Source organism: Triturus cristatus, chromosome 8, assembly GCF_964204655.1.
Source record: "Triturus cristatus chromosome 8, aTriCri1.1, whole genome shotgun sequence".
In the NCBI taxonomy this organism is placed as follows: Eukaryota; Metazoa; Chordata; class Amphibia; order Caudata; family Salamandridae; genus Triturus; species Triturus cristatus.
The window spans coordinates 353,620,621-353,647,711 of NC_140591.1; the positions used below are offsets into that span (position 1 = coordinate 353,620,621).

Genomic DNA, 27,091 nt, shown 5'->3' on the forward strand with positions numbered 1-27,091 from the left:
CCTGCAAAAGGTTATGTGTTTCTACGTCACGGTCCTCACTAGTCTTCCTGTTGACAACACCATTCCTGGCCCGAGTTCAAACCTCATCCTGAGTCTCTGCCGCAGAGCCCTCCTTTTAACAGAATGTCAGACATCCCAGATTTTCAACAATTCCTAACGTCTTATGAAAGCTGGGTTTTTCGGCTTTATTTGGTGGTCATTCTGTTACCCGTCAACATCGATGCGTGGGTAGAGCTTGTTTCAGACTCTTTTTTTGCTGGTAGTTGTGCTTGTACAGCAGATCTCGTTTGCTCAAAATTGCCGTCCGATTCAAATGGCAGGTTGAAAGTACTACTAAGGAGTTGGGGTCAACGAGGAGAATAATCAAATCTGCAGTACCGGTGTCTGTTTAGTTGGTGGGAATATCAGGTTAGTAGATAAAGTGCCCTACCTGCAGGAAAGCAAAGTAAGGAGAAATACTACCACCCTCAGTTCCACTGAACGGACTGTTGTGCTGTGGCAGTCAGTCACACTGTCAGGCCGAGACCGCTTTAATAGTACAAACATTTCAGAGGCATTAACGGAACATTTTGATAAATTTCCATCGATCATTCATTCTTCAATGTACTGGAGTTAGTTGTCGAAGACAGTAGTCAGAGTGAAAACGGGACACGGGCTGAGGTGTGCAGTGACAGGATGAGCAGCCTTAAGTGGTGTTAGTTTATTTTAAGAGAGGGTAGGAAAGAGGGGAAATAAGTGCTCGGTTGTGAGCCATGATGGTTGGAGAGTGATGAGAGACATGGGCACTGGCAGGAAAAGGTCATGACCAGAGAGAGGAGGGGGAGTGAGATGAGATATGGGTAAGCCATACTGGAAGTTGCCAAGTCCAAACTGAGACGTTAATTGATAACATAAGTTTGATGATTGAAACATGAGGTGGATTTACTAACTGAGCATGTGGGGCTTGCTACAGCATGACAAGATGAGAGCATCACTCTGGTCACTTACACATATTGTAATTGCATTTATATAGAGCCTACTACCCCATACGAAACGCTAAAGCGTTTTTCCGTGAGTAGCACGCTACTCCGGAACCCAAAAAGGATTAGTAGTGGATTCGTATAGTGAAATTTGAGTTAATTTGAGCGGTGGCTATGCAAGTCTGTTACTTGGATTAAAAAGGATAATGGGGGATAGAAGAGGGAAGAGACTAGAAACTGTTTATTGGAAGATCACAGAAGTAAGATGAGGTTTGGGCTCAGTATAAGGAGAGATGGAGGAGGGAAGAATCTCTAGAAATGGATTAGGGAGATTATAGTAGTAAAATTAGTTTTGGGATGAGTCAAAGGAGGGATAGGTGAGGGAAAAATTTAGAAGGGTTGTTTGGGAGATCATAGTATTAAAATTAGGTTTGGGGTGATCCAAGAAGGGATAGTGGAGGGAAGAGTCTAGAAAGGGTTATTTTGGAAATCACAGTAGTAGAATGAGGTTTGAGGTGAGTCAGAAAGTGGAGGAAGAGGATATATTGAGAGAGAGAGAGAGTATGAAATATAGGGTAGTGCATTGGAGAGAATCAAAGGTTCTTTTTCTGTAGGAATTTAAGTAATAAACATATAGATACATAAGTACATATTTATATCAAGAAATATACATATCTAGATTTAACAACTCTACTTCTCATAGTAAACTGTTAGATAATATTGCTGAACCTATTCGATAAGTATATATTCTGTATTTCTACTTGTAAATTGCAGTTCAATTTGCAATGCTTAATTTGAATGCTTACACTTTTCGTTATTGTTATTCCCCTTCTAACTAGACATTGGTGTATCTTTTTCTGAGAATCTCCTTCCCGCCTTAACTCTTTTTCATGTGTCAACGTTATGCTTTATTGAAATAGTTTATTCTCTAATTTTATTCTAGTTTTACTTATTGTCACTGCTTACTTTTCAGTACAAATGTAATCAAATGTATTTATTTATAATAATCTTCACTTTATATTCAACATTTAGCTAAATCTTTGAATATAGCATACTTAAACTTAAAAAAAAAAACGCTTCTCACATTGGATTACACCAAATACATCACTCTGCCAACTATGCACTTCACCATGGTGTAGTGTGCTACCCGTACGATAATGTACGATATGATAATGTGCTACAACACCCACAGTTGGGTAATAAGGTCTTCATTAATGCTACTATACAACATCCTTCCCCATCTAACATTGATACATAACAGCCCTTCGACATTAAAGCTACAAAGTCTTTCGGGCGTCATGGAAAATCACCAACTCTTGTCAGGTTTTGTATTATGTTGCTTATGTTTCATTTCTTTTTGACTAGGAGGTTGCTTGGCTTCTCTATGGTAGTGCCCTGGTGTTGCAGAGACTCCATTCCATTTCTGTGTACATGTTCTCAGCTTTCTCTGGGATGGTGTCGTAATTGTACTACTTGAGTTTACTGGGTTTTTGATTTGAACATAACTGGTTGTATTGGGGCCTTAGTTTCTTAAAGGATAATGTTATTGGCTGATATCTCTCCTAAATATTTATATGAAAATCCTCAGCAGTGTGCTAGCGGCGCATCTACTCTCAGTTGCCCTCCCTAATGCTCTAGATCAATCTGGCTTTATTCCGAAGCGTAACACCCTCCATAATCTGAGACGGTTGGGTCATGTGTATAATGCTCTGTGGCTCCTGACCGATCATTTTGCCTTGGCACACCTTGACATAGAGCAGGCATTTGATTCCGTGAATTGGGCATATGTGTGGCAGGTGTTCCAGATGATGGGTTTAGACCCTGGGTTCATCCGTTGGGACCGCCTGTACCCCACCCCCCCCCCCCACCACCAGTAAGATGTGAAATACTATCTGTGTGCACATCAGCCTCATCCATCTAGACTGTGATTTGCCCACCCCATTTGTTCCAAACCATCTCATATTTGCAGGGACACTGCAGTGCAGTGTAAATTGTCTCTTTAATCTTGGCGCAACAGTCCATGCCATTCATCCAGCCTGTGATAGAGGGAGCAACAGGGGAGTTCAAATGCCTGGCTACCTCTCTCTTGGCCAGCAATGTTCCCAACCCCACCAATGTCTTGCCTCCTTGAGGCCCCCTCATATCGTCCAGCATACCCAACAATAATGCAAGCACTTGGGGTTACCTTGAGGTGTAGTCCCACCACCCGGGCTAGGGAAGAGATAATAGTTGTCCAATTTATATGAATAACAGCTCAGGACCATACCGGGTGATTTGAAGTCCCTCTGACGTGCTTGCCATCTTTTGCAAGCAGGGAAGGTATGGACCCGTGCTTTCCAAAGGCAGAAGGGTCTAAGGTAGGGCTGATTAAGGTATTTGAACTTTAAGAGCCTGAGCCGTGCTGATATTGCCAGAGTGCAGAGAGCCATTCATGCAGCCCTCCGATTTGCCCCGTCGAGGGGACCCATCAGATCCTGGGAATGTGTTACCAAGGTTTTGTAGATTTGCGAGACCACTCCTTTTCCCAAAAGACCCCTAAATACTCGCCCTTCCAGGGGACTATAATGTGGAACTTCTTTCAGCTCCGCCTGGTGCTCGGAAAGGGCATGTTGCAGTTGTAAGTAATGAAAAGGCTGGGATTTATGCATATGGAAGTCCGAATGGAGATCCTGAAAGGACTTGATATGGTCCCGGTCTCTGACATCCCATAAGCGTGATATCCCTTTACGATCCGATCCTTGGATGCCCTCAAGGTTCACTACGTGTTCCAACCAGCGGCCTTTCTATAGGGGAGTCTCAAGTGTGAATTTGCGGTCCCATCTGGTGCAACGCAGTGCCGACCTCCAAACTCGGAACCCCACACTTGGTTAATTCCGGAAGGGACGCTGAGATCAGCACCCTTTAGAGGATGCCTGTTATACTAGCTAGATCAATTAAGTATAATTTTATGGCAAGACAGGAGGCTATCATTATGCATTACTTCTTTTATTCGCCACCTCTGCAGCACTTTAAAGAATTCAGAACATAGTCAAACACTAAAACTCCAAAAAAAGAACTCCACATTCCCTTAAGATCCTGATGTCCGCCATCTTCTCCCTCTTTTGTTTGCTGCTTCTGGAGCAGATAAGTATACTTTTTTTGGCGAGTTATTTAATGTTAAGAAAAGGATTAAAATAAATAAGTTTTTAAGTTAGAGTATTAAGAATGTCCAATTTATGGACAAAAGGTGAGGAAAAATGTGTAGAAAGGTTAAAATAGAAATGTGGGAAAAAAGTTTTGAAGAAGGAAGTTTGTTAGGCAGGGAAGTTTAAAGGAGATAATAATTGAAGTTAGGAGCAGTAAGAGAACAATTTCGGTGATATTTTGTGAAATTAGATGTGAGGCAAGAGTGGGTATTTTGAAAAAGAATACCGTTGCTGGTGCGAGAGGTTTCTCTCGTTTGGTATCATAGACGCTGCATTTCAGAGGGAGCGCGAGCGAGGGTTGCTTCGCGTGTGGCAGCCATTTCGTAAGGAATAGAGGGTGTGCGTGCGCGTATGCGAGTGCGTGAGCGCGCGCGCATTGGAAGTTTACGGATTTCAAGGAGTGAATATAAAAGGAATAATTAGAAGGAAAATGAGGAAATTAAAGGCATAAATTTAAAAAATAAGACGGAAAAAGAGAAAAGGGAACCAATAATGAGAAGAGATTAAAAAAGGTGTGATAAAAGTGAAGAGTTAGCGGTCTAGCTTATTAATAAGTTAGCGGTTGTGCCATTTTTTCTGAGGAAAGTTGGGCATGTTGTTTAGTTAGGAGTAAAAGCTTTGGGGAGTTTCCTAGCAACGTTTTTTTTGTGAGGAGAGTAAACGGAGGCTGTGTTTTGGATCTGTGGTTTAGTAGGAAGTGAGTTTTAAAGAGAGAATGTCAGGAGAGCAATCTTCAGGGGAAACAGGAGGTATGTTGACAGATGAGATATGGAAGTTGGTGAAAGAGGCAGTTGGTTCAGCTTTGTCAGGTGTGAAGAGAACTCACATTAATGATGAGGAAGAGTTTTTTTCAATGGATGAGGAAGGAATTGTGGTTGATGTGAGTGGTAAAAGAAAAGAGAAGGCATCTTGAAGACGGTGCAAGTGGAAGTGGAGTCCAAAGCGGCTCAAAAAAGAGAAATGTTCAAGGTAACATAAGAGATGAGCAGGATTATTCTGCTGATAAGAGTGATCTGGATGAATATGTCCTGGATTTGAATTACACGGAAGATGAGGAAGATGAATTGGGAAGTGATTCATCGAGTAAAAGAGATGATAAAAAGGTTTTTGATCCTTTTGGGAGAAAACTGTTTGATCCAAAAGATGTCAAACATCCAAGGGGATCAGAATGGTGGCCAATGAAACATGTTTCTGAATATATTCAGTATTGGATAAGAAGGCCTTTAGAGAGAGGTGAAAGAAACATAATGAGGGCTGAGTGTTCTCGGCCGGTAATTGGTGAAAGAGATGCCTTAACACCAAATTTGGATCCGGAGATTATAACTTGTATGTTTAAAATGGGAAGAGATCCAAGAAAGGGGTTGGAAAGGGCCTTGAAGCAGTGCGAGGATAACATTTTTGATATTCTGGGACGAGTCGCAAGGATATTTGATTTGGTGGAGGAGGCATATTTGAAAGGAAAAGATGTAGATATAGGTTTATTAAGAGGATGGTGCCAGAGGGCAATGTGTTTCATTGGCAACGCAAATGCGGGAATTATTGAAGAAAGAAAGAAAGCTGTGTTGTTCAAAATCAGTCCAAAATTAGGCGATTTTGCGAAGAAAGATACATGTGAGAATCCAAAAGGTTTATTATTAAGAGATGGTGCAGTGAAAGATTTAGGAAAATATGTAAATACATTTACATCTCTGGATAAAGTTCAATCGAACATGAGGAAGGTTTTCAGTGGAAATACTTCGAATATTTTTTAAGGCAGGGCTGGAAGAAGGGGACAATCTTCCGGCCGAAGCTATTATAGGTCCCACTATGGCTATTGGAGTGGAGGAAGAGGACAACAACAAAATCAGTGCAGCTTCTTTCCTCAAAGGGGAAGAGGTTATCGTTCAAGGGAAACAAGGGGTAGAGGACAATTCTTAAGTCAAAGTGCAGGTAAGCTTGAATATGAGGACTTGTAGTGGTTCTTTCCAGGAAAAAGTGGGAGGAAGGCTGAGAGGTTTTGTAAAGAATTGGAAAAAGATTACGAGGGACCCTTGGGTTCTGAGAGCTGTAACAGGGTACGAAATAGAATTCACCATTGCACCATTTCAAACGAAAGAACCAAGAGAGTTGGTTTTCAAAGAGATTCAGGAAAGAATAGTGTTGGAAGAAATAGAGAATATGTTATTGAAAGGGGCGATTGTGGAAGTCGGAGAAGAGGAGATAGGTTTTGTAAGTACTTTGTTTCTGGTGGAAAAAAAGGAGAAGGGTTGGAGACCAGTGATCAATTTGAGGAGTCTGAATCGTTTTGTGGTTTACAGGCATTTCAAGATGGAGGGAATCCATCTGTTAAGAGATTTGTTGCAGGATCTAGATTGGATGGTGAAGCTAGATCTAAAGGATGCGTATTTTTCGATTCCGATGAGTATCGAGAGCCAGAAGTATCTCCAGTTCAGATGGAGAGGGAGGATTTTTCAATTTGTATGTTTGCCATTCGGTCTCTCGTCCGCTCCTTGGTGTTTTACAAAGGTGATGAGAGCAGTAGTGAGTTTTGTTTAGAGAAAGAGGGATCAGGAGGATTATTTATTTGGACGATCTGTTGATCATGAATCAGGATGTGACAGAATTGAGGATGCATTTGAAGATGGTGATAGAACTTTTGGAGTCGTTGGGATTCATAATAATTTTGGAAAAATCAGTGTTGATCCCTTCTCAGTCAATAGAGTTTTTGGGGTTTGTGGTGGATACAGTGAATTGTATCCTATTATCGCCAGAGAAGAAAGTAAGGAAAATTCACAAGGAGGTGAAAACCTTACTAAGAAAGGATGTGGTGTCTTTGAGAGAAATTGCGAGGGTCATAGGTCTCTTGTCATCATCTATTCAGGCTGTGTTCCCGGGACCTTTACACTACAGGACTTTACAACGTTTGCAGACCTCGGGTTTAGCAAGCGGTTTATGGTATGGAGATCGTTTTCAGTTGTCAGAAGAGGCAAGGATAGAGTTGAATTGGTGGTTGGAGAATTTGACATCATGGAATGGTCGGGCGATATTTGGAATGAGACCAGATTTTGTTTTGGAGACAGATGCAAGCAATCTTGGTTGGGGGGGCTGCGTGTTTGAGTCAGGAAACAGGTGGAGTTTGGAGTGTAAAGGAGAAAGGGGAGCATATAAACTATTTGGTAATGTGAGCAGGGCAATTTGCTCTGCAGAGTTTCAGGAGTATCTTCCAAGGGAACTCTGTTCTATTGAAGATGGACAATGTTACTGTGGTAACATATATAAACAAACTAGGAGGGAGCCGGTCAAAGAAATTGACGGAGGTTTCACAAGAGATTTGGAATTTTTGTATGGAACACAAGATTTACCTACAGGTAATTTGGTAGATTACAGCGATTGGATGTTGAAAAGGGAAATATTTCAGGAGATTCAGTTAATGTTTGGTCCTCTGGAGTTAGATCTGTTTGCCTCCAGGCTAACTTATCAGTTAAAGGAGTATTTCAGTTGGAGGCCGGATCCGGGGGCATTGGCTGTGGACGCGTTCAATCGGAGTTGGAAAGGGAAGAAGGCTTATGCTTTTCCGCCTTTTTCTATGATTCAAAGAGTGTTGTTAGAGGTGAGGAAACAAGTGGTTCAGATAGTTTTGGTAACTCCTTTTTGGACGACTCAGGTTTGGTTTCCTTCAGTTCTGGAAATGGCTGTGGAAGAGCCTTTCTAAATTCTGAGTCATTTTGGAATGTTAATAGGTCAAAACGGGGAGAAACATCCATTGGTTCAGGAAGGTTCGCTCAACCTTCTAGTATGGAAGATATCAGGGGATCTTCTAGATTCGCAGAACTTTCGGGAACAGCTTCTGATTTGCTCAAGGAATCTTGGGCGCCAGGCACAAGGAGAAGATATAAAGGAGCATGGTCAGGTTGGTCACGTTGGTGCGTGGAAAGGGATTTGGATCCCGTGGAGGCTGATAAGATGTTGGTAGCGAATTATTTAACAGAGATGTTTGAGAAAGGTCTATCATATAGAACAATAAACTGTTGTCGTTCTGCGATTTCAGCAGGACATTTGTTGATTGAAGGTTTATCAATTGGTAGGAGTCCTGTTGTATGTAGGATTATGAAAGGCATAAGATTGAGGAGACCACCGAAGGCAAGGTATGCTTCGGTTTTGGATGTGAATCTGGTGTTTAGGCTTTTTGAAAAATGGCCAGGAAATAGGTATCTAGGTTTGAGAGAACTGTCATGGAAATTGGCATGTTTACTTTGTGTATTATCTATTAAAAGAGTTTCAGACGTTAAGGCGTTAGATGTGAGCAGTAGGTTTTATCAACCTCAAGGGGTGATGTTTGAAATTTGGAGGAGAACAAAAACAATGTCTAGTACGGTTTTTTATCCAAGTGTGGAAATGTGGATTTTCCTGGTCAGTTATGTCCCCTATCTTGGACCCCAACGGTTCTATATGCATGTTACAAGTACATGTATGTTCCCTCCAGTTCCAGTTTCTAAGACGCAAACATATGTGTGTCTACCGTCAACATGTTCTCTGTCAGATCCGCCATCAATGGGCTGGATATTCGATTCCTAAGTATAAAAGGCCACCGACTTTATATGGCCAAGTTACTCCATTTTTACAGTTCAGGCGAGTAGGCCCGATTCTGTCCTCAAAGCCTTTCCCTGCTCTCTGTCTCTGACAGCTTCAGCTTGAGCTCGCATCTGTATCCATGAACTTTGTCCTACTCTCTGTGCAGCTAACGGTGCCTGCCTCGGCCAGTTTTCGCCTGTCTGCCAAGAAGTTGTATTTCACCTTCGAATTATCTATTTTGCTCTTCAGCCGATGCATTCTTGCCTAGTAGTTTAAGTAAACATTCCTCCAGTTACCAAGCAAAAGGCCAGGCTTCTCTGTCTTCATGCAAGTGATTCATAGCCCTGTTGCTATGGAAAGTTTTCTGCCCCTCGCATCTCATATAGACACTTAGACGCTTGTACACGCACATAGTCAGTACAGAATAGATTCTGTCCGAGAGTCTCTTCCTTGTGGATAACATAGTTCTTTAAACATAGGATGTTAGATATGATTTGGGATTAGGATGACTTGACCCCAGACCTCTCGTCTCCACATGTAGAGCTAAATGTCAAGTCCCCTTCACCCCCTAGTTACACGTCAATTACACGTCATGCTGCTGCGCGCGCATCTATGCCAAGTATTATCTTATAGATCCACCTATGTCTGATAATGCAAGCCAATTATGTTTCTTTTATTCCTTATTACGCCTAGTTTCGATTATGTCACTGTTACGTCATTTTTCTTATCAAATGTTACGCCTTCTACATTCGTTTCATTGTAATGCACTTATTATAAAAATGTATGTCTGTTAATAAGTTATTGTACTTCACTTCCTGAACCCTCGTGGTGACGGAACCTGAAGGCCGCCACTCGAGTCGGCCATTTTGAATGGAATAAAGCCCATTAGAAAACCTCTTATACCACGGATTCTGCCTCTTGTTATTTTGAGCTATTTACTTTAATTTAAGATTCCGCATGAAATTCAGTCCGGTAATATTTATTTTATTTACCACATAATGGCGCCCGAACAGGGACACTTTCTCATCTCACGCGCCGGCGGTGCGTTGCAGGCCCGGTCTCCTGCCACAGCTGGACGGACCATAAACGCGTACCAGCAGGATTTCCTGTAAGCTCCCTCCGGTCAAGCGGGGGCGACTGAGGCTGCGATCAACCCAGACGAGGCGGTGAGAAGTGCGAAGTATCCCGACCAGAGCCTAGCTGAGAGAGCAAGATCCGAGGTATACAGAGGCCCACCAGGTTTTCCGAAATTCCGACGTCCAGAGGGTCCGATGTCCGCAGTTATCGAGTCCTGTCCATTCTCTGAGGCCTTCCGTTTCAAGGAGCTACTCGGTGAGTACCATCGCCGGGGAGGCATGTTGACGTGCACATAGGTTGTGCCGGTCAAGACGGATTTGGGTACACAAATCCGGTCTGCACTGTTTAGCAGTGTATATGTACTGTTTAGCAGTATATCAAGTATTCCGAAGTATTCAGTTATTGTCAAGAATTCAGCGTGGTGATTAGTTAAGCAGACTGTCATCATTGTCGACCATTATTAAATGTTTAATGTTTAATGTTTAAAGTATTCAGAAAATGTCTTGCATATTGTGGTATGAATGACTGTTCATTGTTCACTGTTCATTATTGTGTTTCTCGTATTAAGTAAGTTCAAGAGTAAGTATCAGATCAGTTGTTAATATGCCGCTCTTCTCGAAGTTAAGACAGATTACCACCAGAAAAGGGGTGCTTGAAGAAGCAGTTCCTATTCCTCCTAGAGACACTCCAGGACATTTCATGTACCATAAACATGGCATAGATGCCATATTGTTTCTTGATCTATGGGTAGATTATACCTAGGGATTACCGGAAAGTCAAAGGTGGCCCATAGCGGGAACCTGGGATGCAGAGTGCATCATGAAAGTGGAGGAAGAGTTATGGAAAAGAAAGGTCAGACAGTCACAGAAAGACGCTATCGAGTTATGGCGTAAAGAATCTCATAGACGAACAGAAAAAGCACGTAGACAAGAAGAGAGGAGTAAAGAAAGTTCAAATAAAGTTCAAGAAAATCTATTAATTGAGGAAGGTATCCGAGTGAAATCAGAACAAGTAAATAGACAAAGTAATGCTCTTATGAATGGTATGTATCCCCTTCTAGCCGAAGGATTACCTAAGGCTGCTCCAGAGATACCAAAAGACTTGCCACCCCCATTATTTCCAATTAAGGTACATCCAAAAGGGCGTCCCAGAACCGCAGAAGACGTTTTCCTTTCCTCATATCTAGATGATGCAGCCCCCGAGTATGCTAACGCCACACCACATAGACCGTCTGGCGGAGGGGTTCAACGTCAGGATCAGGTATCTGTCCCCGTGCAACAGCAAGTCACGACGCAAGTTTCGGCAAGCACATCTGTTTCCGCATCTGTTTCCGCAGTCGACTCTACAGGGGTATCGACACCCATAGTTGCTGTGTCACGTTCAACGAACCCTTTCACACCCGACGCCCCAGATGGGGCCACGGGAGGTGCTAGCAGTACTTTTACACCACCTAGAATAAATAAACTTGTCTTTCAAGAGTCAGCACATTCACGTACACCTAAGTTCGTAAGTGAACGTGCGCTTAAGGAACTCCTTGTAAATTGTAGATATGACCCGGTGGTTGGTAAAGAGGATGAAATGGTCCTGGCATCATTACGTATTAGGCGAGCCGCAGAGTATTTAGCAAGGTTACCAGGGATGACTACGCATCTGGATAACATATATCATTTTGTTCAAACAGGACGAGATCCAGGATGTATTAACAGAGCTATGGAATTCCAGAAAGTAGAAATACAGGGGGAACTGTTACGTTTCCTCATAAACTGTGTGATCAGAAATCAAGATCGTCCGGGGGTAGACATGAACGTAATGCTTACTCTTACAAGATGGAGTCAGAATATATCAGAAGGGAGACACGATAAGCAAAATTGTATAATAGCCATGTGCCGAAAAATCCGTAAAGAAATAGAACGTATTCATGCAGAAAGATTGGGAACAGACGAGTTTGAGCAAGATGAAGTGTCCGAATCAGGGGACTCTGCAAGACAGTCAGAGACCATAGCCTATGTAGGCAGAGGAAGATCCTGTGAAAATACTAGATGTTTTTCTGATCCCATACATTCTGTATGTCCAAATAATAGCAGAACGTATCCAACGCCTGTAATAAATCTGAAGTCTCCTGAACATTCGTTTCAAGCCGCAGATAAAATACTACGAGAACGAAGGGGTTACCACCTCCTCGATTCCATGGATGAGCAAGAATTAGCCAGATCAGCCGTTCACTGGATCGTTAGTCCTGAAAAATATGGTGATGAGACCGTAGCACACACGTTTCTCAATCTCAGTACAGATGAACAACGTTTAGCTGGAATCTATATGATTCAGCAACTCCTCATATTATATAAGAGCCAACATGCTGATCCTGGTCCTTTACCTGATATATTAACGGAACTACTCACGAACAGATGGAGAGGTTCTAGTAACAAGTTAATTAAAGAGATATTAGTGTCACGTAAACAGTATGTCCTTTTTGTAAGTCCGGATTCTCTCTCGCTGCCCCATAGAGAAAGAACGCCGTACTATATGGATAGACAAAATCCTTTACGAGAAGTGCACCCAATAAAAGGCGAAGACAATGAGTTTCACCGTGTATTTGTTTACACACCCATATCAAAAATGGAATTATTAGAAATGAAGAAAGTAGTACCTAGCCATGATAAAGACCCAGCGGGTTTCCACCGAGAAATTAAAGACATGTTACTGATGGGAGAGTACACCTTTCCTGATATTATGACGATATTAAAGGTGCTTTTGCCTGCTGGCATTTATGAAAAACTGAAAGAAAAAGAGTGGGAAGTGGGAGACCAAAAGATAGACTGGACAGCATTAGCAGAGGAAGAAAGGGGCCGAACTGCAGGTTCGGGGCTCGGGGATAAAGTTAAACTATTACCAGGTTTACTAGTACAGGTACTGCCACGTTTATTAACTACAAAAAAGGAAGATTGGGGTGCAATCACAGCCTGCAAACAAAAGCAAGATGAAGACACAAGCGATTATTATGCTCGATTTGAAAAATGTTTTGGTATAAATAGTGGTATAAAAGCAAGTAGTGACTCATATCCACATTTATTTGTGACAAAATTAGTGGAAAATGCATTACCTCCAGTAAAGAATAGAATATTGAAATTCGAGAGTACCTGGCAAAGTAACACTCCGTCGCAAATGCTACAAATGTTACAGTATCATCACAATAGAATTAGGGATGAACAAGAACACGAGCATAGACGCATGAAGGATACAAAAATGAAAATGCTAGTTTCTCAGACAGTACCAGCAGATGGTCACAAAAAGAGTGTGACACATTCTGGTGATTCTGCAGTTCCTGTAAAAGGAACCTGCAATTACTGTAAACAACTGGGCCATCATGTACACGATTGTCCAGTCCTGAAACGTAATATAGCTACAGGCATTACAAAGGAGAGACCACGATTAGTTAGACAAGATCAGAATGAACAAGGAGCTATGCTGCATGGACAGTCCGTGCCAGTTCAGCAACAGTCCATGCCAGCCTCACAGCAACCCATACAGTTTGTGCCAGCTGCACCACCGTTGCCTGCTACTGCCACACAAACCGCAACACGACAACTGTATCAGACTGCACAGTATGAATACCCTGAATACCAGCGTTACGCATGAACCAGCCTAGAGAGGGAAGTTGACTTACCACTTATCGAGATTCCTGTAGATCAAGAAGGACCTTATGTACATAGTGAATTATTAGGTCAAGATAGAAAATTCTTACTCGATACAGGGGCAAGTCGAACAACTATAAAACGTAGTGAAGTTCCAGGGGCACCCCTCTCCGGCTCTCAAAATGTTTCCCTTGGTTTTTCAGGAAAACCTATTGTTAATGAAGTATCAAAGCCTCTACCACTTACGATAGGACCTTTGACACGAACTACAGATTTATTGCTTACTAAATCATGCCCAGAAAATCTGTTAGGAATTAAAACTCTGAAAGCACTAGGAGCCATAATATGTTGTTCTCCGGAAGGAGTAAGGTTGTTTTTACGTGATTTTAAAGGTCACTATGTGTCTAGAGACATGGATCCCCGACTACAGACTTTACCAGTACATCTATGGGCACAAGGCCCTACGGATGTTGGCTGCATGAACATTACACCCTATCGAGTCACACTGAAAGCAGGAGTGGTACTACCACGAATGCGACAATACAAGTTACCGCATGATGCTGTAGTGGCTTTGCTGAAAATCATTGATGAGCTAATTGCCCAGGGAGTAGTTGTAGAAACAGACTCCAATGTATGTAATTCACCGATAATTCCGATTCTTAAACGAACTGATCCTACTGCTCCACCAGTGTACCGATTGGTTATTGATTTGCGTGAACTAAACAAGTGTATTGTACCACAATTCCCTGTGGTCCCTGATATATCATCGTTATTGACAGCAATTGATTCCGAAGCAACATTCTTCACTGTAATTGATCTCAAGAATGCCTTTTTCAGCGTCCCAATAGATCCGGAAAGCCAATACTTGTTCGGATTCAGTTTAAATGGGCGCAGCTTTAAATTCTCACGCGCTCCCCAAGGATTTACAGAAAGCCCCAGCATCTACAGCCAAGCACTGAAACGAGAACTTGACAGTATCCACATGCCAGTCAATACAGCACTGCTTCAATATGTCGATGATCTGCTGATCACCGCGAGAAGCGAGCCAGAATGTGAAAAAGCTTCTCTGACAGTTTTACATTTCCTAGCCGACAAGGGGCACAAGGTGTCCCCTTCTAAGCTGCAATTCTGTGTTCAGCGAGTTATTTATCTTGGTCACTCGCTGTCCAAGGAGGGAAGGCAGCTTACACCAGATCGCATCCAGTTAATTGCTAACATGTCAATACCCCAGACACAAAAGGAGGTGCGGGCTTTTATAGGCCTCACTTCATATTGTAGACAGTGGATCCCTCAGTACGCATTTCTAGCAAAACCACTCATTCAGTTAACCACACAGGAGGCAGCCACATCGACTGTTCTCCCTTGGACTCAGGAACATACACAAGCTTTTGAAAGCCTAAAGGAAGCTTTATGTCAAGCACCTGTTTTAGCAACACCATGTTATAGCAAACATTTTACACTCTTTGTTACAGAACGCGAAGGTACTGCCTTATCAGTACTCACTCAGGATCAAGCAGGATCACGCAAGCCATGTGCTTATTTTTCCAGTACATTAGATCCCGTAGCTCAGGCTTTGCCTGCATGCCTGAAATCAGTGGCAGCGACAGCTTTAGCAATTAGACAAAGCGATGCCATAGTATTAGGACACCCATTGACAGTACAAGTACCACATGCAGTAGAGGTTCTTGTGAACCGAACACAAACACAACACTTGACCATAGCAAGACTTACTGGTTATGAACTGACATTGTTTCAACCACACATAGAGATCCGACGGTGTAATACATTGAATCCTGCTACACTATTACCTGTAATTGGAACAGACCCACTAGCTCATGATTGTGTTGAAATCATTGAAATAAAGACGAAACCTAGACAAGACTTGACAGACGTTCCATTGCTAGATCCAGACCTGACGTTATATGTAGATGGTTCGTGTATGAGGACAAGTACAGGAAATTTAGTTGCCGCATATGCAGTCACAACAGACACTGAAGTTATTGAGACAAATTGTATAGATACTTTGTCAGCCCAAGCAGCAGAACTTGTTGCTCTAACACAAGCCTGTATTCAAGCCACGGACAAGAAAGTCAACATATATACTGATTCACGTTATGCATTTGGAGTCGTACATGACTTCGGAGTGCTTTGGCGGGAGAGGGGTTATTTAACTTCTCATGGAACACATATTCAACACGGGTCCCTCATTCATGCTCTGTTAGACGCGATTCATTTACCGACTGCAATATCAATTATGAAATGTAAAGCACACACGAAGGTTACTGATATCATTTCTCAAGGCAATGATTTAGCTGACAGAACAGCCAAACAGACTGCTCAGAATCGCACATCCGACATGACAAAGCCAATAGTTCAGACACCAACACAGTGTATGACAATTAAGGATCCCACACTTGATGTAATTGACATACAGACACATGCCACAGCAGAAGAAATAAAGAAGTGGACTGAACTAGGAGGGATCCAGACAGATCAAGGATGGATGACGAAAGAGAAATCTGTATGGTTTCTCCCTGATTCCATGGTTCAAGCCATTATAGCTACAGTTCACAGTCCAGCACATTTAGGAGAGAAGGCTATGCTAGACAGCATTCAGCACATTTGGTTCAACAAACATTTACGAGCAGCAGCTAAACAAAAAGTTCGTACCTGTATGATATGTTGTCAGTTTAATCCAGGAAAGAGTGTTCCCGTAGAGCAGGGTGGATTTCAGCCTCCTGACCATCCTTTTGAAGTCCTCCAGATGGATTATATTCAGATGGAACGTTGTCGAGGATTCAAATATGTCCTCGTAGTTGTCTGCGCTCTCTCCCGTTGGACAGAGGCGTATCCCGTATCAGATTACACTGCCCCGACTACTGCCAAGCAGCTAGTTCGAGAATTCTTCCCACGGTACGGTTTACCACGTGTTGTATATTCAGATAACGGCCAGCCTTTCTCATCCGAATTAATGAAACATGTCTCACTTTTGTTGGGATATCAGTGGAAATTCCACTGTGTCCGACACCCCGAGGCAGCAGGTCTCGTGGAACGACATAATCAACTTTTAAAAATCAGATTGTCCAAAATATGTCAGGAAAAAGGTGTGGACTGGATAGTAGCCTTACCAGTTGCGCTATTCTACATGAGAATGGTAGCACACTCTCGAACAGGGCTATCCCCGTATGAGGTGATCTTTGGTAGACCACCGAATATGTGGGGGACGCCTATACCCCGTAAAATAACTGATGTTGACTGTAATATGCTGACAGATTACCTGGCTTCCTTGATGTCTGCACTACAATCTTCTCGTTCACAGGTGGTCGCAGCTTTTCCTGACAACACTGAGGTGAAACCCCATGACGTGGTCCCCGGGGACTTTGTCCTGGTTCGGAATTTTGATAGGAAAAGCCAATTGGATCCTAGGTGGAAGTTGCCTAAGCAGGTCCTGCTGACGACCAGAACAGCTGTGAAGATCGAAGGACGGAAAGGATGGGTGCATTCCACCCATATAAAAAAATTTCATGGACTACCTTCAGATATAGACACTGTGCCCTGCACTCCCTCACAGACTGATTCAAAACTTCCTTTTGTTGAACAAAATGACTCTCAGTGCTATAAACAGAAACTCAGGTCCAGATCTAAACTGTCGGACGATTTGATTGTTTAAGTCCTCTCCAAGGTGAAGCGGTTGAATCTGTCCCGACATGTATCCCTTAGGTCTGAATGATGCAGAGTCCAGAATCATAATGAAACGACATGCTTATTGTAAATTACTGCGTAACCACTGTATTGTGACATTATTAATTTTGTTTTTATTGAGTATTTTAGTAATTATTACGAGTATGATTTTGCACATATATCATCCTGTTTCTAAACGTGTTTTCAATATAACTGATGAACATTCTTTTAGTGACCTACCGCCACATGAGTTGTCCTATAGACTTGCGCTGCGCAATAACACATTCATTAGTATGTTACATCATTCCCATCAGACTAGTAATGCGACCAATTGTTGGGTGTGTGGCCGACTCCCTCCCTATCAGAATAACAAAGGAGTTCTGCCTTTCTTTCCACATCCATTTACACGCAATGGCTCCTGTGGAGCATGGTTTAGTTTATTAAATTCCATAGACCCAGACACAGCAGTTTATCAACAACATTGGATATGGGGAAATCTAAATCTAGTTTTATTCAAAGTCTGTCACCCTAATAAGGAGGGTCACCCCAGTAGAACAGGAACTGATTTAGAAAATGAAGTGTATAAATTAGGTAATTTTACGCCTAATCTTATGATTTTGAATGTCAAATCCGAAGTTGAACTAATTCTGCCCACTATGTCAGTATTTCCAGTAAAGGGTGAATTATGTGTGAGAAAAGTTGGTTCCATACATATGGGCCATAGCCAATGCGTTACTACAGTAGAATATAGTGATCAAGGCAAATCTTCATTTAGAGCTTCTCGCCATTCTTACTTTATATGTGGTCAGACGGCATATATGCGTCTGCCTCTAGATTGGGATGGTACCTGTTACATAGCATTCCTTCTGCCACCTGTTTTCCTAGCTCCTCCTGATTATTATCGAAATGTTCATTTAGTACACAATAGAGAGCGAAGAGATCTCCCAGTTGTCGATTATACTGAGACGGCATGGGACAAGTATGTAGATTTCAATAAAGGTATCTTTCCCTATATAGGTACAATATCAAATAGTAAGCTGATACGCAGACTCACCAAGACTCTTGAAGCTGTAGTAAACGAGACTATAGCCGCCCTAGGCAATCTGACAGAGGAACAATCAGTGATGAGAATTGTTGTTCTCCAGAATCGTCTTGTCCTTGACGTCATCCTGGCCGATAGGGGCGGAGCTTGCAGGGTCATCGGATCCAGCTGCTGCATTTTCATACCAGAAAATTCGCCATCTGTATATAAAGCTATAACACGCCTTCATAAGATTGTAAGCCAGATACACGAGAATCCAGGCACTTGGACGTGGTCCGGGTGGTTTTGGAGTGTGATATCAGCCTGGGGATGGAGAGTTCTATCCTTCCTAGGTATTGGCCTTCTTATGCTTTTCAGTTGTTGCATATGTTTGCAATGTGGACCAGCGATTTGTGGTCTGTGTGCCACATCGTGTATTCCACATCAAGGTTTTCGCTCAAGATCCCGGAAGAAGAAGGAAGAAGAAATGATGCTCCATGAGCAAATCGATGGAATGATGAAGATTGATGTCTCGTGAAGGGCAAGAAGGGGACAAGGAGGGAATGTGGAAATGTGGATTTTCCTGGTCAGTTATGTCCCCTATCTTGGACCCCAACGGTTCTATATGCATGTTACAAGTACATGTATGTTCCCTCCAGTTCCAGTTTCTAAGACGCAAACATATGTGTGTCTACCGTCAACATGTTCTCTGTCAGATCCGCCATCAATGGGCTGGATATTCGATTCCTAAGTATAAAAGGCCACCGACTTTATATGGCCAAGTTACTCCATTTTTACAGTTCAGGCGAGTAGGCCCGATTCTGTCCTCAAAGCCTTTCCCTGCTCTCTGTCTCTGACAGCTTCAGCTTGAGCTCGCATCTGTATCCATGAACTTTGTCCTACTCTCTGTGCAGCTAACGGTGCCTGCCTCGGCCAGTTTTCGCCTGTCTGCCAAGAAGTTGTATTTCACCTTCGAATTATCTATTTTGCTCTTCAGCCGATGCATTCTTGCCTAGTAGTTTAAGTAAACATTCCTCCAGTTACCAAGCAAAAGGCCAGGCTTCTCTGTCTTCATGCAAGTGATTCATAGCCCTGTTGCTATGGAAAGTTTTCTGCCCCTCGCATCTCATATAGACACTTAGACGCTTGTACACGCACATAGTCAGTACAGAATAGATTCTGTCCGAGAGTCTCTTCCTTGTGGATAACATAGTTCTTTAAACATAGGATGTTAGATATGATTTGGGATTAGGATGACTTGACCCCAGACCTCTCGTCTCCACATGTAGAGCTAAATGTCAAGTCCCCTTCACCCCCTAGTTACACGTCAATTACACGTCATGCTGCTGCGCGCGCATCTATGCCAAGTATTATCTTATAGATCCACCTATGTCTGATAATGCAAGCCAATTATGTTTCTTTTATTCCTTATTACGCCTAGTTTCGATTATGTCACTGTTACGTCATTTTTCTTATCAAATGTTACGCCTTCTACATTCGTTTCATTGTAATGCACTTATTATAAAAATGTATGTCTGTTAATAAGTTATTGTACTTCACTTCCTGAACCCTCGTGGTGACGGAACCTGAAGGCCGCCACTCGAGTCGGCCATTTTGAATGGAATAAAGCCCATTAGAAAACCTCTTATACCACGGATTCTGCCTCTTGTTATTTTGAGCTATTTACTTTAATTTAAGATTCCGCATGAAATTCAGTCCGGTAATATTTATTTTATTTACCACACAAGTCTGGATGAGTTTCCAAAGATTTGTGTGGTCAGGTGTCTAAAAGAGTATGAGAGTAGAGTAGCAGAATTTAGAGCAGATGGGGTTGATCAATTGTTGATTTCTTATGTTAAACCTTTGAAGGCGGTTTCATCTGCTACAATAGCTAGGTGGGTTAAAATGGTTATGAAGGAGGCTGGTGTTAATCGGAGTTGTTTTTCAGCTCATTCTGTAAGAGGTGCAATGGAAAGTAAGGCGTTTGTGAGTGGGGAAAACTTGAATGAGATCATGAAAGCTGCAGATTGGTCGAATGCAGAGGTGTTTAGGAAGTTTTATTTTAAGCCCATTGAGCACGTTGCTAGAAAAGTTCTGGTAGGCTTTGAACATGCATAATGATAGCCTCCTGTCTTGCCATAAAATGCAGATTCTCATAGATTAATTGCATAGAGAATCGTGATTTTATTAAAGACAAGGAGGCTATCATTATCCCTCCCTCCCTCCCTATGTTTAGCGTTTGGAGGATTAGATTTTGGTAATGAGAAATGTATTTTTGTGTATTATTTGTTTTTATATGTGTATGGTAAATTTGAATGTACATAATAGTAAATTTGGGGTAAACAATATTCGTTTTGTTTCCAGAGAATTGATTGTGTCTACGGAATTTCAGTTTTCGGATTGGTGTTTTATGGAAAGAAGAAGGTTTTGGATTACAGAAGAAGAAACAAAAGAGGGAGAAGATGGCGGACGTCAGGATCTTAAGGGAATGTGGAGTTCTTTTTTGGAGTTTTAGTGTTTGACTATGTTCTGAATTCTTTAAAGTGCTGCAGAGGTGGCGAATTAAAGAAGTAATGCATAATGATAGCCTCCTTGTCTTTAATAAAATCACGATTCTCTATGCAATTAATCTATGAGAATCTGCATTCTTCCCCAGTATACTGGGTCATCCCAGCCCCAATGCAACCAGTCACTTATGGTCCGAATGTGAGCTGCTCAATAGTATAGGTGAATATCTGCCATTGTGAGCCCCCCCGTTGTAGAGAGTGCAAATGTATGTACTAAAGGGCACTCTCGGGTTCTTATTTTCCCAGGTAATCCATCACCCCAGTGTCACCAATGAGTGGAACCAGGAGAGGAAAGTTTTGAAGTGCTTAGCCATGGGAGGATCATCATCATCTTTAAGAAGGTTATTCTACTCATAAGGTTATGGGGCAGTTTGTCCCATCGGTACAAGTCCTGTCGGGCCCTGCGTAACAAGTGGCGAAGGTTAAGGCACCAGGCAAGTTCCGGCTCCCAGGAAATGTGCACTCCAAGGTGTAAAAACTGAGACGGCGAATGGCGATTCCAGGGTGCCAGGCCTCGTCTTGTTTGTCACTCCGTAGAGGAACCAGGAGAGATTTGTCCCAATTAACCCGTGAACCAGAGGCTGTGCTGAAGGTGCTCAGGATTTGGATCAGACAAGGCCCTATCTTCGCTGGCTGGGAGAGGAACAGCAGAACATAAAACACATATAGGGCAATCTTGTCCTCTGTCACTTATCCCCAATCAAATCTCCTCACCTGCGTGTCGTAGTGCACTAGGCCCCCACTGACTGTTCGGCTATAGCCAGCACGAAGAGCAGGTGAGAGAGGGGGCAGCCTTCCTGGTGCCTCGCCTTATGGATAACCTAGGGGACAAACTCTATTTATTCACACTTGCGCTTGTGGGGTCCCATAAAGGACCCTGATGTTCACCCGGTACCTGGGGCCAAACCCAACTTGCTGAGGGTTTCCTTCAGAAATTACCATTGCAGGGTGTCAAAGGCCTTCTCGAAGTGAATAAGCAAAATTGATGCAGAACTCTCTAGTGACTGAATATGGACCAGTGGCGAGTAAACTTTTCTGATGGAAGGTTGAGTACTACGGTGAGGGATGGAGCCACACTGATCTGGGTGGACCAGGTGGGGCAGCACCCCGAGAGGTGGTTAGTGAGCTGCTTGGCATAAAACTTAACCTCTGTGTTGATAAGGAAAATGGGGCAGTACGAGGCACATTGGTCCGGAGGATAATCAGGTTTAAGCAGGGAACCAGAGTTACTAGGTCTACTTCCGGCAGGAAGTGCCCTTTGGTGATCACCTCCACAAAAAAGTCCAGGATGGGAGAAAGTATCTCCAGATGGAGCTTACGATAATATTTCACCAAATAACCATCCGGGCCCGGGGTTTTCCCGGAATTTAGATCCGATAGTGCTTCACCCACCTCCTCGAGCGTTGGTGATTGCTCCAGGGTGTCTCTGTCTGCTACAGACAGCCGAGACAATGGTATATCAGTGACCAGCAGGGTTTTGGACTCGCAGTCCGGATGGGTGTATTTTGCGTAAAGCGCCTTGTAGTATTTTGCAAAGACAGACGCGATCCCCATAGCACTCCGGCCAAGTCCACAGTGCCCTTTTTCGGGTCTATGAACAACCTCAACTCATCAGTCAAGTAGTCGGAGGAATGCTCATCGGTAAGGAGCCAGGCGTTAAACCCCCGCAATGGGGGTTCTCCTGTATTTGGAGCTCCGAAATGCAGTTACGGGGGCATGGTCAGATATCCCTCGAGGAAGGATTTGAGATTCTGTAGTGTGTAGAAGGTTGGAGGCTGGGAGGAATATGTAGTCAGTGCAGGACAGCAAACCATGTGCTGCTGAGGCATGGGTGTACACACATCTACTGGGATTCCACATGTGCCAGGTGTCACTAAGTCCCAATCCAGTTGTCCAGTCCACCAAACCCCTCTCTGGCTGCTGGGGACTGTCCATGGACCTATACCAGTCCTGTGTGTCCATGATTTAATTCTTTTGTTTAAATTTGTTTATTGAATAAAGAGTTTTGAAATTTTGTGATACAGTGTTGGCAAACTGCTGGTTAATTTACATGCGCACCTGCATTGCACAATAGGACATATATAGTACAGTTAATCAGCCTAGCGGGGCATGCATGCTCTGCTTTTGCGTGCATCACGTGGTATGCATCGTATGCGTCAACATTTTAATGAACAGGGAATACAAAGAACTGGGATAGATTGGTGTTGTATTACTTAGTGTACGTGGCGCTCCCTACCCGTCTCGACTCCCCGCTGTCTCCTCGCGGTGCATGCATAACACTACTATCTGCTTGGAATATGAGATTCCAGCCGCGACTGATTAGATAAACATAACCTGGCTAACTACGTGAGTGAAGAAGCCTGAATCCCTATACTACAGGATACCCAGCAGGGATGTGGAATTCATATAGCCCAACGCCCAGGACATATTGTTTGTGGTCAAGGGCAACACGTTTTCATGTGTATTTTGTTCTTGGGACAAGTAGGCCCAACCACCTGCAGCAAGAACCCTTTGGCTGCCAGTTTGCAGTACCACTTTATGGATCGGGGAAGGGCACTGTCTGCAGTTAAGGTAATATTTTTGTCCATATGCTAACGTTGTTCAAACTTGTATTTATGGTTGATTAATTGAAAGCCTTTATCCTCTTCCATGCGTCGGACGGCCCCCGGCCGTCTGACGTCATAGTAGGCGTGTGCTTCGGACGGACGGGGGCCGTCTGATATGCGCACGCATAGTTTTCGCCCGCACAGCAGGGAAATGTGCACCACATGGAAGCGGTTATTATTAGGCTGAGTGCTCCAACTAAATGTTGTAAGCTCTGACTGCACTACCGACAGTGGTTCCAGTATAAAAATGTGTACACACGTTTTCAAAGTTTAGCAATATGAGCCTATGTATAATGCTCCCAGAATGCTCTCTGATTTGATGCAAATATTTGCTGAAGCTTGAAAGCAAGATTGATGAGTCTTTGTTTTTAAAATAAAATGTTTATAAAAAAAATGAAAGCTGGAAAATAAACATTTTGCTAAACTACCGTAAAATTTCAGGTGCCATTTCTTTGTAGAATCATTTAGTAACATGTGTTGATGCATGCTAGTATTTCCCAAAAATATTCATAATGGAAAATCAGTGTAACCAGTTTCAATAGGATTATGGGAAACAAAAATAAACAAGCATTGGCAAAGCGTGTGACTTGTTTTGGCATGGTTTATGTAAACTTTATTGGTGTGGGAGTTGCCGGGCCCTCATCATTATAAGAAACATTGGCAAAAGCAAAAACTGTTTTTTGGTCTCAAAAAGCACACACTGCCACAGTAGTTACTGACACTGAACAAAACTACTTTGTGTGCTGATATCCTCCTTGTGAAAGAGCAGAATGCTGTACTCACAGTGAAGCCAGCTGATGCAGAGAGAGAGAGACAGAATTTTAATAAACACAAAAAGTCAAGGTCAACATCAGACCAAATTAGGGGCCTAATTATTAAAGAAAGTGTCAAAAGTGCACCCATGATGTCCGATTAGGATTATAGGGTGGAAAGTGTTGGGGTTGTTGTAATATTGTCGCGGTGGATGCTTATGAAGTCATGTATAACTATTTCATTAACAATGTTAGAGAAGTATTAGTCCGGATGGAGGCTAACTTTGTGTAGGCCATGTGTTTTTGTAATGCTTATTGTTTCCAATAAAAATAATAATTAAAAAAAAAGTGCACCCATGGTATAAGTCCTTGCATTAAGTGCAGCTGCAGCTTTTGTGAATTCTAAAGAATTTACAGAAGTAGGACAAGAAATAGTACACCTAGAAAGTATTTGTGAACTGCATTTTAGCATGAGCAAACATGCATGTGTAGATTTACTCAAGCGAAAATCTGAGTGTTTGCAAGTTCACTTTAACCCAACCACTTCTTTCCCAACTCTGAAAGAAGGTTTGCGTCTGCCATTGTCAGGAGTAAATTTCCAACTTTTCTCAGTATGGGAAAAGATTAGAGAAGAGTTGCTGAAAACCATTACTACATGCAAGTTAGTAGATTTGCACAGACTCAAAAGGGCATTCTAACCCTGTAACTATTGCTTAACACTACCTTTAGCCATAGTATTTAGATCTACAGAAACGTGGCAACATAAGGGGATTGTAAGTATTTAAACACTACTATGGTATGAGCCCTGGCATAATCAGAGAGGCTATATAATGAGACTGCTGACATAATTTGTCGCTAAGTGGATTGTGTTACAGGACAAGTAGATTTGTGAAGCAATCTGCTTCATGGACAAGTAGATATTTTATTAAATTCCATACCCCTGTATTCTTTAATAACAAATGTGTTGGAACTTACAACTTCTGTAGCAGCATTATTGTCCAAACCTTTTGTTTCTTCCTTTTAATTGCAAAAGAAAAACATGCACTGTTGCTTGAGGGCACACAAGGATCCTTCAGTCCCAGCATGCGGCCCAGTAACATTTGATATAAAAGTACTATTTCCCCCCCTCTGTCCAGTAGAGTTAACAATTTTTAGTTTTCTGTTTAAATAGTAATCCAGTGGAACAAAGTTGTATTATCATGAAGATATTGTTGAAATGTTCTTTGAAACAGAACTATCGCAATAATGACTATAACAGAAACCAAACCGTGACATTACAATTCAATTAGCAGAGACAAGGGGACTAGAGTAAGATAGTCAACCAAGAGTATACACAACTTGCCATCAGGAAGGGAATACACAAAGAAAAGCGCACACAGAAAAAGGAGCTTGTTTAGCTGAAACGCTTAGATATACAATTCACTAAAAGCTCCCCAAACACCTTCCTACATAACTCCCTGAAACTGATTTGAAAATATACCTGTTTCATACATATGTAGTAAAGTGAGTTTCTTAATCATTTGTCAATGCGGTTTCACCTTTTTGAAATCAATTAACTGTCTATTACTAATGGTTTCCAAAGCCATTTATTCTGAAATAAGTGGTGGATCGGGGGTTCGTATGGATCTTTGTTAGTCGACATGAAGGGGAAATTAGAAGCTAGCATTTAAATACATTTCCATAAACAGCAAAACCATTAGGCTCCACAGGAAACGACAAGGAGAATTTAAATACATTCAAAAAGGATTTATTAACAAAATCGTGATTAATGCTACGGGAATAATCCATTAAGAACTCCAATCCAAGCATTATTAGTTACCAGTTTAAATGGTCATAGAGTCCATAATTCAACGTTAAGGAAAAAATAGAACGTTAGCAAGAATTACATCAAGAATACAGCGTATCCAGAAAATGTGTTCCATAAAGGAAATCCCTAATCTAAATTAGCTAGTATGGTTAATGAAAAAGGGCATTTAATTTAGGTAAATAAGGTAAGGTGTAAGCTTCAGAAAACCAAATAAAGGTCTCTGAAAGAAAGAATAAGAATGCTTGGCCATAAAGCCTTTATACGCAAGCTGTGCAGATGAGCAGAGGTGAGAACAGTCTTATTAGTACGAAGTCAGCAAGCATCTCTTCTAACTAGTCTCAGGAATTCACAGTATTATTATTATTGTTAAACAAAAACATGAATTGCAACATTTTAGTTTGGTCCCACACTCGGCAACAAATCAGTTCTCTCCAGACTCCGAGAGCATGTATCCTCCCACCTTTCTTATGTCTGAATAATAAGCTATGTATATGAATGTCTTTGAATTGTAACACCGGGCAGACTGTTGGCTACAGTCAGCTCTTCCCACGAGTCGCTCTCTCACACTGGTATCTTCTTCTTCAATGAAAACCTCTATCAATTATACAATACATAGCAAATAACTATTCACTAGCTAACAAAAGGCATCGGGAAAAAACACAGCATCTGTAATGGAAAAACACAATGTACGAAACAAACTAATATGAAATGTATAGTCCTTCCAGCCTTTCATGTGTGACAGCCGACATTTAAGATGGCAATAGAAAAGTTGACTCGTGTTAACTATTTAACATGTTAACTTGGCTGCTGCTCATAATGACTAAATACAGTTGCTTACTAAAAATGATATGATTAATATGCACACGTTATTTAGCAGTGTCAGTCACAAGGGTGTTAATTATACAAATGAAAAATGTTCACTCTCCCTTATGTGACAGAGTATACTAAAGCCAATCCTTCCTCGAGATTTAACATATCAAATGCTTCCAACTAAAAAGACAAGATTCTAGAACAGCCCAATATCATACAACTTTGCTATACAGACCACACACCATGGATCTAGTGGAATGAGATTACACCTTGTGGCCACTGAGTCAAATTGCCAAAGTATTTATCCAGATGCTATGCGCAGTGAAGTCAGAATTTAATGAACTGGGTGTAGGGCGTAGCCGAATTTCTTTCCTTGACCATTAGCCCAACCAAAGGCTGTTTGCCAGTGGTTTGGATCGCAAAGAGATTGTGTACATAGACTT

General features: G+C 42.1%; 1 protein-coding gene across 4 annotated transcripts in view; it reads left to right on the forward strand.

The window, feature by feature from the left end:
* The first annotated feature begins 285 nt into the window (after nucleotides 1-285).
* Nucleotides 286-27,091, forward strand: part of BRCA2 (BRCA2 DNA repair associated) — a 740,135-nt gene continuing 713,329 nt past the window's right edge. For all 4 annotated transcript variants that reach the window (XM_085621674.1, XM_085621677.1, XM_085621676.1 and 1 more), the window contains exon 1: nucleotides 286-408. The gene's annotated coding sequence lies outside the window, so the exon portion shown is untranslated. The remainder of the gene's footprint in view (nucleotides 409-27,091) is intronic.